The 15,222-nt window shown below is 44.3% G+C and overlaps 1 long non-coding RNA gene across 2 annotated transcripts in view; it reads right to left on the bottom strand.

The window, feature by feature from the left end:
* LOC310897176 overlaps positions 1-14,904 on the bottom strand; it is a 30,264-nt gene extending 15,360 nt beyond the window's left edge. The window contains exons 1-2 of one of the 2 annotated variants that reach the window (XR_014582118.1): positions 9,427-14,904; positions 1,804-9,335 (exon numbers count right to left, since the gene is read on the bottom strand). This is a non-coding gene — a long non-coding RNA (uncharacterized lncRNA). Of the gene's footprint in view, positions 1-1,803 lie in introns of both variants that reach the window. The other variant, XR_014582119.1, reaches the window with a different exon arrangement.
* Between the last annotated feature and the right edge of the window lie 318 nt (positions 14,905-15,222).

Consider the following 15,222-nt stretch of genomic DNA (forward strand, 5'->3'; position numbering starts at 1 on the left):
AGTTGGCTGTTGTCTGGACTATATCTGTTAGTTGTTCTAATTGCTGGTCCAAAGGCAGCAGCAAAATATTGCCCGCTGGTAAAAACTGTTCTTGTGCTGACAGCATGGGGTCCTAAAGCAAAAGCCATTACTGAATAAGTAAAGAGATTTTGTAATTCGAGGAATATCCTACCAAGAGAATTTTTACTGTTTTGCTAGGCTTTTAAAAAAATATGATTTATGAATATTTAGTGCAGGTTGCTAGCTAATATTACTGTCTGCATTTGGAGATCGGCAGAGAGCTGTATCGAGTTTAGTAGCTGGAAAGCCGAAGTAAATCTGTGGCATGAGCCCTTGCCGGTGATTCCTGTGTGAATCTGGCCCCTAAAGGCTGATGATTGCTTCCAATCACGACCAGAAGATCCCGGCTGCTAACTTGGGTTGAATTGAAAAGCAGGGTTTCAGTTTAATAATCTACTTTAGATCTGATATTCCCAGAGGAATCTAGTGAGAGGAGCTGATACTTTTAATCGTGTTTACTGCGTTCAAGGTAGTGGAGGTCTGTGAGAATTTTGGAAATGTGCTAAAAAGCCTAGTTTGAATCCCCGGGCTACATCTGTATCTAAACCAGACAATGCAGCCTTTACTAACAGGAATATTTGCACGAGTTGAATTATCTGAACCTTAGAAATATAACTGTAAATCTTCGAGTAATAAGTAGAGCTAAAATGTAGGGAAGTTGTGAACTTATCCAGAGCAAACCAGGAAATAGGAAAAATGACACTTTTATACCCGATGAAACACAAAAGCTGGACGTGCTCAGGCACCTGCTTAGGAAAAGAAGTGTTTAAAACAGGGAGCCCAGGGACAGGCTCTCCCCCATCCTATGGAGTTGTTCAAAACCCAGAGCTGTGTCTGCGCAATGGCTCAGAGGAAAGAAATCTCCCAGGGTGAAAGCTCTACGCTCTGGGGTAAATCCAGGGAGTTCTGGGTTACTTTTCTGTGATACCACCAGCAGTTATTTTTAATTTCACAAGCTCTCGGCGCAGCCTGATTTGAAGCGTTTGCCTGGGCTGGGATCCGGCCGCCTTCCCCCTCGCCGGAGCCCCCCATCTCGGGGCTCCTTTATTCGGGATGTGGGAGCGCACCCATCACCATGGCGCTCACGTGCCCCCCGACAGCGCGCCGAACAACGCGGCCAGCATCTGTTGGGGCCGCGCGTCCTTTCTTTGACTGCCGCCCCTGAACTCAATCCACCCTGCCCTCCGCCTGACCTCTTCCCAAAGCCTCTCGCTCCCCACCGCCCGGGTGCCCTGGCTCGCCTCCGCTTTTCAAGCCATCGCCCTTGGAAGTGCCTCCCCAGCCTCCGCATCGGCTGCTAGACGGAGCCAGCAAGGAGCGATCTTGCCACGTGAACTTCCCTTTGTTTTTCTTCGCGCTTAAGACGAACCGTCTCCCTAGTAACTTTTGTGGCACGATATATGAAGCAGCTCATTATGTAAAACATACATTTCCCTGCCTGCGAAGAAAACTCCGCAGAGCGCTGCTCAGAGCGTTTTGGCAGCCGCACACTACACCGGGATATTAACTCCGCCACAGCCCGCTATTTATCAGCTCGTACATCACTGCGCCGCAGAGCAGCTCCAAAGATTGCCGAAATACAAACTTACTGCATTTGATCCCAGCGGAAGCTGGATGCGGCTGCTCTCTGAGCCTGCTCTCGGAGCCCAGCTTGTACCTATATTTGATCAAAGACGCTAAACCTCCAAGTATAATATATAAATATTGAAACAAATTATGAAAAAATAAAATAAAAATCCCCACCTCTCAGGACTGAGAAGCCGAATGGCTGGAACCGGTACGGTGGTGCAGGATTTTCCTATTGTCTCAGCAGAGGGGAAAAAGTTGCCTTAGAGAATGATTTGCACGTACCAGTTCCCTGAAAAGAAAAATGTGGGGCCAGTTCCATAGTTTCCGAATGAAATCTAACCTTCAGCCAAAAATTGAGCTGTCCAGGTTGACAACATTCAGGAAACTGTGCTTTTCTGGAGAGATGACTGCAGTGGCAAAGATAAACCGGCAGGAAGGTTTCTTTGGAATGATATGAATTTAATGAATCATATCCACATAAAAAAATTCCCAGCTGGTCTTAAATTTCAGGGAGATTTAAGTGATAAAAGATATTTTCCCTGTCCCCTTAGATGTGTATTGGAGATGAGAGGCCTTAGATAAGCCCTCCTGGGAATCAAGCTTTCCTTTTTCTTTAATTTGTTTTAAAGAAAGAGAAGAGCCAGGCACGCTCCAGAGTCTCAGATGGGTATAATTAGTTATTTGCTATTACTGGACTTTTAAAGTTGTCTACTCCCACTCTTTTTATATTAAATATATTTTCTTTCTTTCCTTTTTATTTTTTTAACCCAGGCTAATGACAAACTACGTGGCACCACCCCCTCACCCTCCCGTCCCCCAAAAAAAGAGCTGTACTCATTTGCCTTCCTCCTCCCACCATCCCTGTGTGGGGTGCATCCTTTTCCCTATTAACATATTGATTTATTTAAATTAAAAATAATGATCTCCTCTCCCCTCTCCTCCTCCTCCCAGCAGCGGAGTCTGTCTCTGATCCTTATTAACAAATTGATTGCGGTATTGGTGTCGGTATGGCTCATTTAGTAGCTCTTTTGCCTAAGGTCCAGAAGGTTGGAGGAGGGAACAGCTTCCACACGTAGATGTTGGCCCAGCTCCAAGGCTGACACTGCTCGGGTGGAGGGGACAGCTGCTAGAGGTGGCACCGAGACACTTTAGTGGGCCCCCTTTTGGGCAGGGAAGATCCGGCTGGAAGCTGGAAACCCCACCGTAACTCTTTGAGGAGGGTGTGAGAAGAGCATTACCACCCCGAGCCACATGGCTCCTCACGGCCTCCTGCCTGCGTGAGGAGCCTCACTAGCAAGGCCTGAGGCACAGAAACCCTCGAGGTCTCAGGGGAACGGCAGGCCGGTGGTCCTGGTCCCCCCAGCTCCCTGGCCCTTGCTGAGTGCAAGATGGCAGCTGTGTGACGCTTGCCTTGCCAGCATCGGGCGCAAACAGCTCGAGGATGTCGCGAGCCCTAAAAATACCACATAAACCTCTTCTGCCTTATGTCTCTTGAAAAAAAAAAAAAAAGCATCCTGGTTTTAGGGACGGCTCCACTCCCAAGGTCATGGAAATGAGTGACGGGGCCCCAGTCAGCTCCTCCTCGCTGGCAGGGTGCGGGCGTTTCCCTTAGCGAGCAAAAGTTAGGGGCCAGAAAGGTCAGCAGCCGTGGATGACAGGCTACAGGTCGCCAACCAGCCTCTTTGTCCCTGGCCTTTAGCTGTTCGCAACATTCAGGAGGACGGAGGGACTTGCTCAGGGTGACAAAGCAAGAAACAGGTTTCTCCTGTGAAGTGGCCCTGCTCTGGAGCAGGAGGCCCCACTTCCAGCCCTGACACCAGCCTGTGAGCCAGTGCCTGACTCTGCTTGGCTCTTAGTTAAGTCCTCAGGCTCCTGAAGTGGCAGTGAAAATTGTGTTGCGGCCAGAGCTTTTTTTGTGGTTTCCCCTTTCTCTGCACCTCAGAAGGGGGGCTCCTCTCCAGGAAAAGCCCAAGGAAACATGGATGTTTTAGCCCAGAAGAGGAGGGAGGTGTCTATTCTTCAAGTGTGCTTAGTCACCTAAAGCAGATGGTGCTGTTTCTGGTTCCTGATGGGATGACTTTCAGCTCCCAAAAACCTTTCAAGTTTGACCACGCAGACATGCTTGGAAGAACGTCAGATGAACACACATCTGTCCAAGACCTTTTACCAACCAGCAACATGAGTACAATTAAATTAACAAAGGGAGAGCTCAAAATTACAGCTGGAGCAAGTGCATGGCTTGCTTTCAAAGATCTGCTCGAAAAATGTTCTTGTAGAAAGCACCCAGGTCAGTGCAGTTCGCTCCCATTTCATTCTGTGAAATTTTATATTCTTCTCATTGCATTTTGAAATACACTGAAAAAAAAAAAAAAAGAAAAGAAAAAAAAAGCAGAACTGTAAACTTTACAAAAACTGGAGTTATTGATCTTCTACATCCTTCACCATCTGCTTAGTTCTAGTGTCTAAAAATATTCAGTCCTTGCTCTTGCTCACATGATTGTTGAGAAAATGCTAGAGCTGGTAAATCAGAAAAGCACATTGTGTATTGGGGGGAGGGGAGTTCCATCAGGAAAATATGCTGTCTGAAGGGAAAAATACAGAAAAAAAACAACACCAGTTCTGTACTTAAACAAGAAAAAAAAAAAGAGAGAAGAATCAATCCATTTTCAAAGTGTAAGGAGAAAAACTAGAGTGAATCAGTATTATTTGCTTTTGAAGACAAGCCATACAAACTTCACACCTACACCATACTGTAAAATATATATATTTGTTACATGCTTCAAAGGGTTGGGGAATATGAATTCTCTATTGTACTTTTTTGAAAATGAAATCCAACAAAACATTTTAAAGGTTAAAAATACTATGACTGGAGAAGACATGTTTACCTCCAGGGTATAAGAGCAAAACTACTGTCTAAAAAAAATATGCCTTGGGAAATTGTTGTAGTGAACTGGTGACTCAAAAGGCTGAAAGAGATTATTCTTAATTTGTCTGAATAACAAATGTGGAGGATACAGGACTTTATCCAACTTCTAGTACGACGGAGATCTAAGGGCAAACCACATCCACTTATTTCAGTAGGAGTTGTATTTCCAAACTCCCAGCTTGGCTTTAAAAACCTCAGTTCCTCTCAGGGTTTGTGTATAGTGCCCACAAGTACAAAACCTAAACATGGCTCAGAATAAATTTCATCACCATATGGAGGTCCCTAGTGAAATCAGCTAGATCATTCTCTGTTAGCTTGTGAATTGCTGATTGGAGTTTGAATGTGAACCCTCTGTTGTGGGCTTTATTTGAGTCTCAGGGAGGAGGAATTTCAGTATTGTTAGAACTGATAAAAAGAGAAGCAGGATATGCTAGCACATACTATTTCATGAATATTAGTTACTGATTTATCCAAGGGACTCTTTTGAGGCCCAGTGACATCTGTTACCCAAGATGACTTTAAGAGGAGAAAAAAAGAAAAGGAAAAAAAAAGGAGTGGGACTACACAGCAAAGATTTGAAACAAAACTTTCTGAAGATGAGCTGTGTGGAAGCAGAAATGTGGCTGTGTCCTTCCTTCGTTTCTGAAGTACAGAGATGCCTGACAAATTCTGTATCATTCCAGGATGCTCCATTTCTTTTTTGACCCTATCAAGTATCAAATGGGAATTGCCAATACCAAAATAGACAATGGTTGGTTTATTTAATCCCATGTTCTGCTTTTGACACTGACGGGTGTCAGAGGGGAGGTTACACAGCCTGCATAACTGCCCTGCGAGGAACTTCCTCTCCCCTTCCACAGCCCTGGCTGTCCCATGTTCTGCAGCAAAGGAGCAGGTTGTACATCCATAAGCCCAAATCTCCCTTCATTTTATCAGAGGTCAGACCTGAAGCTTTGAGGGTGCCCCAGAGCTGGGTAGGAACTCTCCCTTGCAAGAGATTTTTGTTGAAAAACACCAAGTTGTTGCAACCAGAATGTTTCTTGGAACTACGCAGGTTTGGGGACCCACCAGTGATGGGTCCCCACCACCATGCAGGGGTTTCAGGGTCTGTGGATCCAGGGCTCCTCCATCGCTTGGGCTGCTTTGGAGTTGAAGCCCTTGAGCCCTCAGCTCTGAGGCACCCTGTTCCAGATCGACATCTGTAGGGCTTACAGGCTCCTTGTCATGGGGCAGGGAGCTGGGAAAGCCCAGTGCTCATGAAAGTGCAGCTGTGGGTTGTGTGGCAGTGAGCCCCATGTGTGGTTCTCAGGGCTTTGACATGGAGCAAAGAGGAGCTAAGCGCCCTGGGAAAAGGAAAAGATGGAAGCTCTCCTGTGAGGTTGATTAAGCCAAATGCCATGATTCCCCTCTCCAAACTTCCCTTCCAGTGGAAATTTTGAAACTTTTGTAGTGAAAAAGACAACGGGCATCCCCCAAGTTCCCCGAAGAAGTGCTATTCCTCTTTTCTGAACCAATTTGTGAGCTCAGGTGTGATTGTGCACAGAAGCTTACAACAAATCATGAATTTTGGGATGTGATGTTTGGCACAAGTAGGGAATTCCTTAAAATGTAAATAAAATGCTAAATATAGGCCAAAGTTAGGCTTAATTAGAGATTGCATAACATATCCAGGACCTGAAGTACATGTACTGCTGAGTGCCCCTGTCCCAAAGACCACTCAGCAGTAATGGGGTAACTAACTACCCAAGTTTTCTGGCTGGGCAGGTGAAAAAATGACTCTCAGAAGTTCAGTAGCTGAACTAATTACCTGAAAATGATTGCCTGGGGTTGGACCATTTATTATCTCATCAGCATTCAGTATCACTTGTATAGGATGAAGGAGAAGGAAGAAGAAAAAAAAGCCCAGAAACATGAGAAGGAGAGCAGATAAAAGGAGAGCAGTTAGAAGGAGAAAAAAAAAATGCTTCTTAACTCTACTCTGCACTTTTTCTCTCTAATAGATCCCCCTCCCAAACCACCCTAAGTACATCAACTGGCTTGCAATGAGTTCTGCACAGATGGAGCATCGGCAGCATGCACTGAGATTTCCCACTTTGTGTTTGAGTAGCTCCCCAGATTCCCCAAAATTTTGGGAGCGGGGGAGGGAGAAGTGGAGGCAATAAATTTTTACGTGTATGTTCTGAGAAGTACCGATGAACTCTGTGTGTATATATACATATACACACGCATACGTGCAATGACAAAATTCAGCCCATCAGTAATTCGGTATCCATAGGCTGGAAGAATGGTTTGGGTTGACTTGGGAGTTTCCATCTCTACTCGAAGGAAGAAGTGCTTTGGACACTGGTTGTGCTACCAGAGAGTTCTCCTTTCTAGAGCTGAAGATGCCTCCTGGAACCACACCTGGAACATTTGGAAACTTGGACTTGCCTGGGGTTAGTTGCAGCTGAAATCTAAGCTCCACTCACATCGGAGCTATTAAATATCTTCCCTTCTTGCACTGGATCTTTTATCTTGGAGGTGGTCTCCCAGTGATGCAGGTGAGGCAGAACTGAACTGACCACCTGCTGCCTGGTGGATGGAGAAGGACCTCCAGCCACCAGCGTGCTGGATTTCACTGCAAGACGTTGTCCTTGCAGCTGCTGTGGGTGTGCTTGCCTGCCTGGTAGCACTGTCTTCAGCTCTCTGCAAGCTGTGGCGTTTCAGGAACTTCTGCACTTTCCTGTTGGTGTGGTTTTCTTTCTCTGCATGCATCAAGCCAAGGAAGCAATGGCTTGCTGAGAAGGTGCTAGCAAACCTGGCTCTTGCTCCCAGTGCATTTTTAAAAAATGAGAACATCCTTCCAGTAATCCATGTTTGCATTAGATGGAAATGCTTTGGCTTCACTCCTGTCCTTGAAAGCCCAGTGGTGTAATTGGAATTTGGGAAATGCAGACTCTCAAAAGTAATGTAAAGAACAGATCCACCTATTCAGATGCAAATGGCTGAAGAAGAGAACAAGAGAATTATTTTACCCACCAAAGAAGCGACAAAATAATTCATTCTTTTTAACTTAAGGCCACATCCCACATATTTTAGATGATTTGTCTGTCAAAAGTTCTGGGTTGCGCTGTCTCCAGATTGTGTTGTGCTGCTGGGACACCCACTTAAAGAGACACTGAAGCAATTCTCTGTCAAAAGGTTAGTGTCACACATGGGGCTGTCACTCCAGATCTTGTGGGAGGAACAAACCTCCTGCCTTTACAACTGCAAAAGTTGACAGTAACATCTGAAGATAAGCCAAAAAACTGGGAAAGGAAATCAAACGCACACTGCGAGCAGTGCAAAATTTCTGCTATCTTTTGGGCTGCACTGGACCAGCCCAGCCCTGTGTCAGAGGCTTTGCACCCCCGGCTGCTGATGGGGAGCCTCCACTTACTGTAAGGAGGGCCCCAGCATGCTCTGTGAATGCCCAGCAACTGCAGCGTGTGGCATGTGGGCAACAGAAGAGAAATAAATGGCCATAGACCTGTTGCAAGCTGGGGTCGTGTAACTTGTTTTTCAAACCAGCACCCCACACTGCCGGTCTTTGTCTTGTGCATATAAACTGCAGGCAAAAGAAAAACTATGTCTTTTCTACCCAACACTGTCGCATCAAAAATGAGATAGGAAATTCCTCCTTGTACTGCTCCAGTAAAAAAATACAGATTGCAACATTTGGAGGACAGAGTAAGAAACTGAGGGGAGAGAGACCCATTGTTCACTGTTTCTTCAACGTCCATAAAGCATTCAGAAACTGTGGTGCTGAGCATGGCAGGCATGCTGGTAGCAAAAGAAGCAAAGCTCTCACTGAGCGCTGCTGTGAGCTGCAAGAACTGTGCCAAGATGGGCCGCTAGCCTCGGACGCGAGCACAGTTACAGCCGTCTCTTTGGCGATGTTTTGTCTTTGCTGGAGCTGCACTGGTGTGCTTGGTCAGCCCTGCAGCCCGGCAGCTCCAGGAGTCTGACACTCTGAAGGAAAAAAAAAAAAAAAGCTACCATTAGGACTGAAAAAAGTCCTTTAACTGGGACATCCTCAGAGGTTAAGGAAGTTCAGCACGGCAGCTGAGGTTTTTGACACTAAAGACCAGTTGATACCGATTTCTAAGGCTCAGCTTCTGTGGCTACTTGATTTGTCTTCTACATATAACTATTTTGCCTCCGATTCATAATGAGCAATGAAGTGGAAGTTGACTATTTGCTTTACTTTTAATTTGAAACCATTTTTTTCTTCCCTTGCCTCTGCCTCCTTTGCTTTTCTTACCCCTTCTTCCAAATTCTACTTTTTTGTCTTTCTTTTTTTTTTTTTTTCATCCTTACAATCCCAGCCGTGCACACCAGGTGATGAGAAGCCCGACGCCTACACAGCTACAGAGGATTTACCCCTGCTGTGCGGGTAACCGGTGCACGCGATTTGCGTGCATCAAAAAGGCAACTCCTCGCCGGGGCAGCAACCCCTTTGCAGATAGACTTTAGGCAGCAAGCTCTCGTTGCTTCTCAAGCACCCAGGACAGACTAACCAAAAGCAGAGGGCCCTGCCGAAGGCCAGCAGAAACTTTTGCCGTGCCCATCACCGAGGCGTCGGGGCGGGCGCTGCGCTCTCCGCGGCAGCCGCTGGGTGTCAGTGAGCCTCTGGTTTCGGCACCCAGCACCCGGCCGGCAAATGCAAAGCACGGCAGCAAAGCCTGCCTGCGGGATCGCTTTCAAAGCTTCCAGCATGATTTCGAAAGTTTTTTTCTTCTTCTTCTTCTTCTTCTTTCCTCTGTTGGAAAATATTTAGATTAGATTTACACTTAAGACGGCACCTTTGCGGTGGCGGCGAGGTTTTGAGCTTAAAAGAAAACTAAACAAACCGAAATCCATGCGAACAGACTCAGAAATGGTGATTGTAGTATTTAAAATGTTGTTTTGAAATGTAATTTAACTCCAGTCTGGTCAGATCCACAGGCTGATACTCTAATCCCAAGTGAAGCTTCTCGTTGATTTAAGAAGCTTCTGTTGGACTATTTTCTGGACATAGAAGAAAAAACAGAAAGTGGGTAGCTTTTTCTTTCAAGAGTTGAAAGCAGCACTCGTTTGAGGTTTTAAGAAGATTTGGAGAATGGGGATTGATCTGCTAACATCAGAGAAGAAATCTGGTGGCAAATATCAAAACCTCACAGAATATTTTTCCCACTCAGAGATGTTACAGAGTATCACCTTCCTGGGCTCACAAACCCACTCATTTTTAATCATGTAGGTTTTTTAAATTGCAAAAGAAATAACCCCTAAATTTGACCATGAGAAGCATAGGATTAGGATTAAAATTCCTCTTGCCCCTTTAAAAACATTATTGAGAAAAAGCTTAGACAAGTAAGAGAGCTGCTTCATCATAACCCCTTGAAATGCGCTGAGCCTCAGTTACCTGTAATACTACCTGATAATTACCTGCAAAGGCTGGGGTATCAAACACCTGACCCGACCTCGTTGTCACCTGGTAAATGTCAGCACATAACAGAATTTCCTTAGAGTGGTCGCAGTGAGTTTTCACCACGAGCCCAGGTAAGTGAGGAGAAGCAGGGGAAAGGATGTAATTACTGTCAATGAGGGGAAGGGTTTTAGTGTCACTTCTCCCACTGAAACCTCTTTGAGGGAACAGACCTCAAGCTCAAAAGCTTTTGAAGGAGCTGTTTGGAGGGAAAAACACTTCTAATTTTCAGTTTGAAGGTGAAGCTATACATCTAACTCTGCAGAGGTGTTCAAGTTGTGCTTTTGCTGTGAAAGGGTGAGGGAGATGGAGAACAGATGACAAAACCCCCAAAACAAACAGGAAAACAAAACAGAGATTTTCCTTTTTGAGAGCTTTGCTTCACATAATTATTATCTGAGCTGTGGTAGTGCATTAACAGCAGTATCTTATGCATATGTCATCTCCAAGGATCCTAAGCAATTTACCATAGACCTTACATCTCTAGGAAGTGATTCACCCGCTGCAGAAATGCAGTTACCTTTGGAGTGAAAACCAGCAGGTGTTTGAGATCATACAGCCACAGTACCCGATAATTTAGCATTGCAAGTTTCATTGTCATGTGGAAATCACGGAGAGGAATTCAGAGAAGCGGGAAGGCATTTTATAACTGAGGAAGAATGCGGCAGGTAACTCCCCTGCTCCAAGCCGTGAAAGAGCCTACAAAAGCCATCAGTTAAAACACCTTGAGACCACTAGAAAATCTTTACGTCTTTTTCTCCGACTGAATTGCAGAATTCTTTTCTGTAACACTTTTTTTTCCTTGGAGGCTTTTCGTCCAAGTTCTAGCTGGAGTTGAGTCTTCTGTAACTTGTGAGTGCTGTCAAGATCAGAGCCCCAGGTGGTACAGCTGCAGGCCATGTTTAATTGTTAATGCTGAACAATGGTATGATATTTGTATCCCATTATTCACATGCTGTGGGAAATTTGTGAGCATTTTAAAAATATCTTGTTAAAGATGGGATGAATTCTCAAGAAAGAGCTTCTGATGCCTACCCTACACTCTGCAGCTTTGGAGAATATTCATATGAATTGAATGGTTATTGAATATCCCAAGCAAATGTTCTTCAGTTATTCAACTCAGCTTGATGGGATTATAATTTAAAAGTCGGCAGATCTGCTGTAACTTTTATCACTTTCAGAAATATATATTATGGATGCAAGACCGATTTTCATTTGGGTTTGCATGCATGATTCCTCTTGATTCAGCTGAAGCTGACTGTGCATCTGAGACCGCAGCAGCTGAGAACCTCAGCTGTGGTGCCACTGACCACAAGATGCTTCCTTCTCTTCAGTTCTGCCTTTCAGGGTATTAAAGAGATCATTTTAAATTTTTGCTTTTGGAGCAATTCATTCTTGCTGGGCTAATAATGCCATAGGTGTTTGAAAAAATTCCTTTTCTGTCCTTCTTACTGTGGTAATGAAGAAGGTTAGAAATATGTAGGCGATCAATGGGTAAGCCATATGAGCCTTTCTAGTTTAAGCAGAAGCACAAGAAATGGGCAATCCTATCACCAAAGCAAAGGACTGCTGAAAAAAACAAAACGGCTTTATTGCACTGCTAATGTCTTATGTCTGATGCCCATGCTGGTGAATCTGGAAAAAATGTCACTACTGAGGCAATCAAGAGAGTCAAACTTTGATAATGATGGAAGTCTGTGGAGGGCAGGGGCATGGACAGAGGCCACGTGCTTAGGAGACATGCAACAGAACAGATTGAAACCTGTTTTGGTCAAAAAGTGAATATTTTTCTGCTGACAGAACTGAAATATCTGAGAAGAAAGGTGATGGGAAGATGCTCTTCCTTTCACATGCATCAGTTAAAATTGGCCACTTGATAATTTATAGCCCCTATTACAATATCCATTTTTCCCTTCTCCTTTCTGAAGCCAGGGTCTGCCTTCCAAGAAGTGTTTCAGTAGTGGAAAATGTGGATGGTCCAGGTGCTGTGCTAATCAGATAGATGTTATTTTGGGGTGGGTGGGTAGGTACAAGCAGCCATTCAAAGGAACATGTGTGTATGGATGGCAGGAACTGGCTGGCCATGAGTAGTTGCACCTGCACGTCTGGGAGAAGATCAGTATGATTGTAAATGCTCTGCTCGTCCCGTGGAACAAGAGTCCCCATCTCTTTCCCTTAATGACTGCAGGAATGCACATCCAAAATAAAAGCTATCCTATACTTAGAGAAATAGAAAAAAAACTTGGAGGAAAAAGAAGGTGCCATTACCTTTATTTTACAAATAGAGAGCAGAAGCCACGGTCAGATAAACAGCCACCCTAGTAGAGCCGAGGCTGAATCACAGATCCTTTAATCACAAGATTCCGTTCTTCTCTGAGCTGTGTTTGTGTATGGTTACAGACTCTGGTGTCTCTGACTTGTCACCAACCCTAGTCTTAATTCTTTAAAAAAAACTTCAGCATTTTTTTTTCCCCACTTCTCCTTTCTTTCTCTCCCCATGGCTATTTCTTTGAAGTAGCTCAAGGGAGGTCCACGTCTCTAGCGGACTTGGAAATCGATTTTAAACATGACTTCCCATTCATACTTCACATCAGTTTATTTATTTATTCGTTTTTGTAGATCTGATTTTTTCCAGTTAAGAACTGTGTAAATAGCCCTAATGAGCCTTGAGGGCTCTCATTTGCTTAGAGAGATTAAAACAAGCTGGGAAATCTCCAAGCATGTGGGGCAGAAGGTACAAAACATACCTTACCTAGTGCTGGTCAAATAATTCATCCCGAATCATTTAGATGATTTAATGAGGTTTTTAGTGCTATTTTTTGGTTTGGCTTTTACTCTTTAAGTATTATTTCTTGTAAACAAAATTGCGTCTACAACTTGTTCAAAAGCAGATCATTTTTGAGCATTTGGAATTTATAAGCTTTCCTGTGTGACTGATCACCTAAGTCACACAGTATTGCCTCTTTTTCACTGAATGGTACTTTGCCCGTCTGCATATAATCCATGAATATTCTTAATGATGTGACAAATATATTTTGTTTCAGTGTGAACGATAACAAAAGCATTCCTGTTATTAGGATTTCCACAAAAAATCACTTCCATTGGGATTCATGGCATTTTTACTACTTTCACAAAAAAAGCTTACAAGTGTTGTGCACCTGAAGGTGCACTAGGTCTACTAGTAAGGAAAGAGAGGGGATATATCGGTTAGGAAAGCAGATTTGTGGATGTGGCAGCACAGAGCACCTGCTTTGGAAGCTCTTTTATTTTGCACAAAACCCATTTCTTGCTGCTTTGTTTGCTGCTTGGTGGACGTTGTATGTGGATTTTTTCTAATGACATCATGAGCAGCTAATTCTTACAGTTGTCATACAGATCATATGCTTTCTGAGGATATGAGGTAGAATTATTTAATATAAAAGAATATAGGGAAAACATCCTTGAGACGCATGTTCCAGACAAGATCTCTGTCTGTGTCTTGCAGAGAATGACTCTCTGTACCATTTCCCTGTATTATCTTACCTATGTGGCTCCTTGGGAACTGCATGGCCGAGCAAGGATGCCCTGCTGCTTGAACAAAGCCCAGCATTGTCCAAGGCGCAGGCACACAAATCTGGAACTCGCTCCTGGAAGAGAGTGGAGTGACCCTGAACCCTCGCTCCCACGAAAGCAAAATGCAATAACCGCTCCTTTGGCCTAGGGTTTGCTCGGTGGCACCTCTTGAAGGATGTTAACCTCTGGCCACTGCTAGCACTATCACACGTGAAAACAGAGGTCGAACAAAGAAGTCAGAACAGAGCTTCTGTTGGCTGAGAGGAAAAAATGGGAATGAAACCGGTGTGTACATTTTGGCTTTTGGAAGACCTCAGCTTGTGGGTGCTCGAGCAATTCTTTCTGTGTAGTGCTGGCTGCCTGTGCTTGGTGTAACCCTGAAATCTAACAAATGCTGACCTTGCCCGTAAAAGCAATACATTGTTTTAAAACATTAGTTTCCTATTCCTGACAGATAAGATGAAAAGTTAACAATGCGCTAAGGCTGTAAAATGTTGGCCGGAGTTTAGATTTCACCTCTGTTTAACTTTTTGTCAACAGATTGGCATTTTCCTCCCCATTCAGAACAGTTGGGTTTTGCTTTCAGCGCTGAGTAATAGCTCTTAGATGCTCTCTCACGCAGAGATTTGAGTTCAATATTAAAGCATTGATAACACTCTTATTATCAGAAAGACATGGCCTATGGGCTCAGAGGGAATCTAAAACAGCTCTTTCAGTGCAATAAAAGAAGAGTTCTACATTATGTGACATGAAGTTCCCAGATATATTACTTAACCAGATCACGGCATGCTAGGAGATTCAGACCCATGCAGGCCTGCTAAGTCTTTCTGAAATGGCTTCCTTTCAAGAAAACAGTGCCCCAGTGCAAGATATCTTAGCTACCACACTGGGTATAAATTGCCGCTCCTGCAAGTTAAACAGCATAGCCAATATTCCCTGGGAGAGGCTGCGTTGGTTCAGCGGGGTGACAGAATCGTGCCGCTGGGACCTAAAGAGTTAACGATGTTAGCTGGGGGCTACATTTCTGCCCCTGTACTTTGTGCTACGCTGGAGTTAAATGCTGATGAAACTAAGTTAAGGGCAGTGCTGAATATCAGTATATCCACTGAGCCAAGGAGATCCATTTATTTTTAATTGAATTAAATTGCTCACAAAATGAAAGTAGCATACTTTCATTAATATTTAATTACTTACAGTGTTAAACAATGATCACAAAGAAAACTTTGCTGGTGTCTTCTCCATCTCTGCATTTTTCTATTACTTCGTTGCATGAGATGGTCCTATTAGCCGTCCTGTGATTTGAATGCTGAAGGCTACCAAGGCTGAGTGCTACTGACTTTTCGGCATGCTGGGGAACGCAGCCGAGCTCTGGTGCTGAAGCTGCAGTGGAGCAGTGAAAAAAGGGAGAGTGGGAGGTTTTCTGTCAGACCAGACAGAGGCTCTTTCTTCACAAAAACTGGGGCTCACCTTAGCACTAGCCTGAAAGTCGTCCATAGAAACATCAGTGCCTCGTCTGGAGGAAGCAAATGCTGCCATGGCTACTATTACTCATTAATTCAATGAGCTGCCTGGTTCATGGGAGGAAAAGAAAAGGATGCAGGATTTTCCTGTCATTTCAAAACCCCAAATT

Source organism: Anser anser (genome assembly GCF_964211835.1).
Source record: "Anser anser genome assembly, chromosome: 3".
NCBI classification, from domain to species: domain Eukaryota; kingdom Metazoa; phylum Chordata; class Aves; order Anseriformes; family Anatidae; genus Anser; species Anser anser.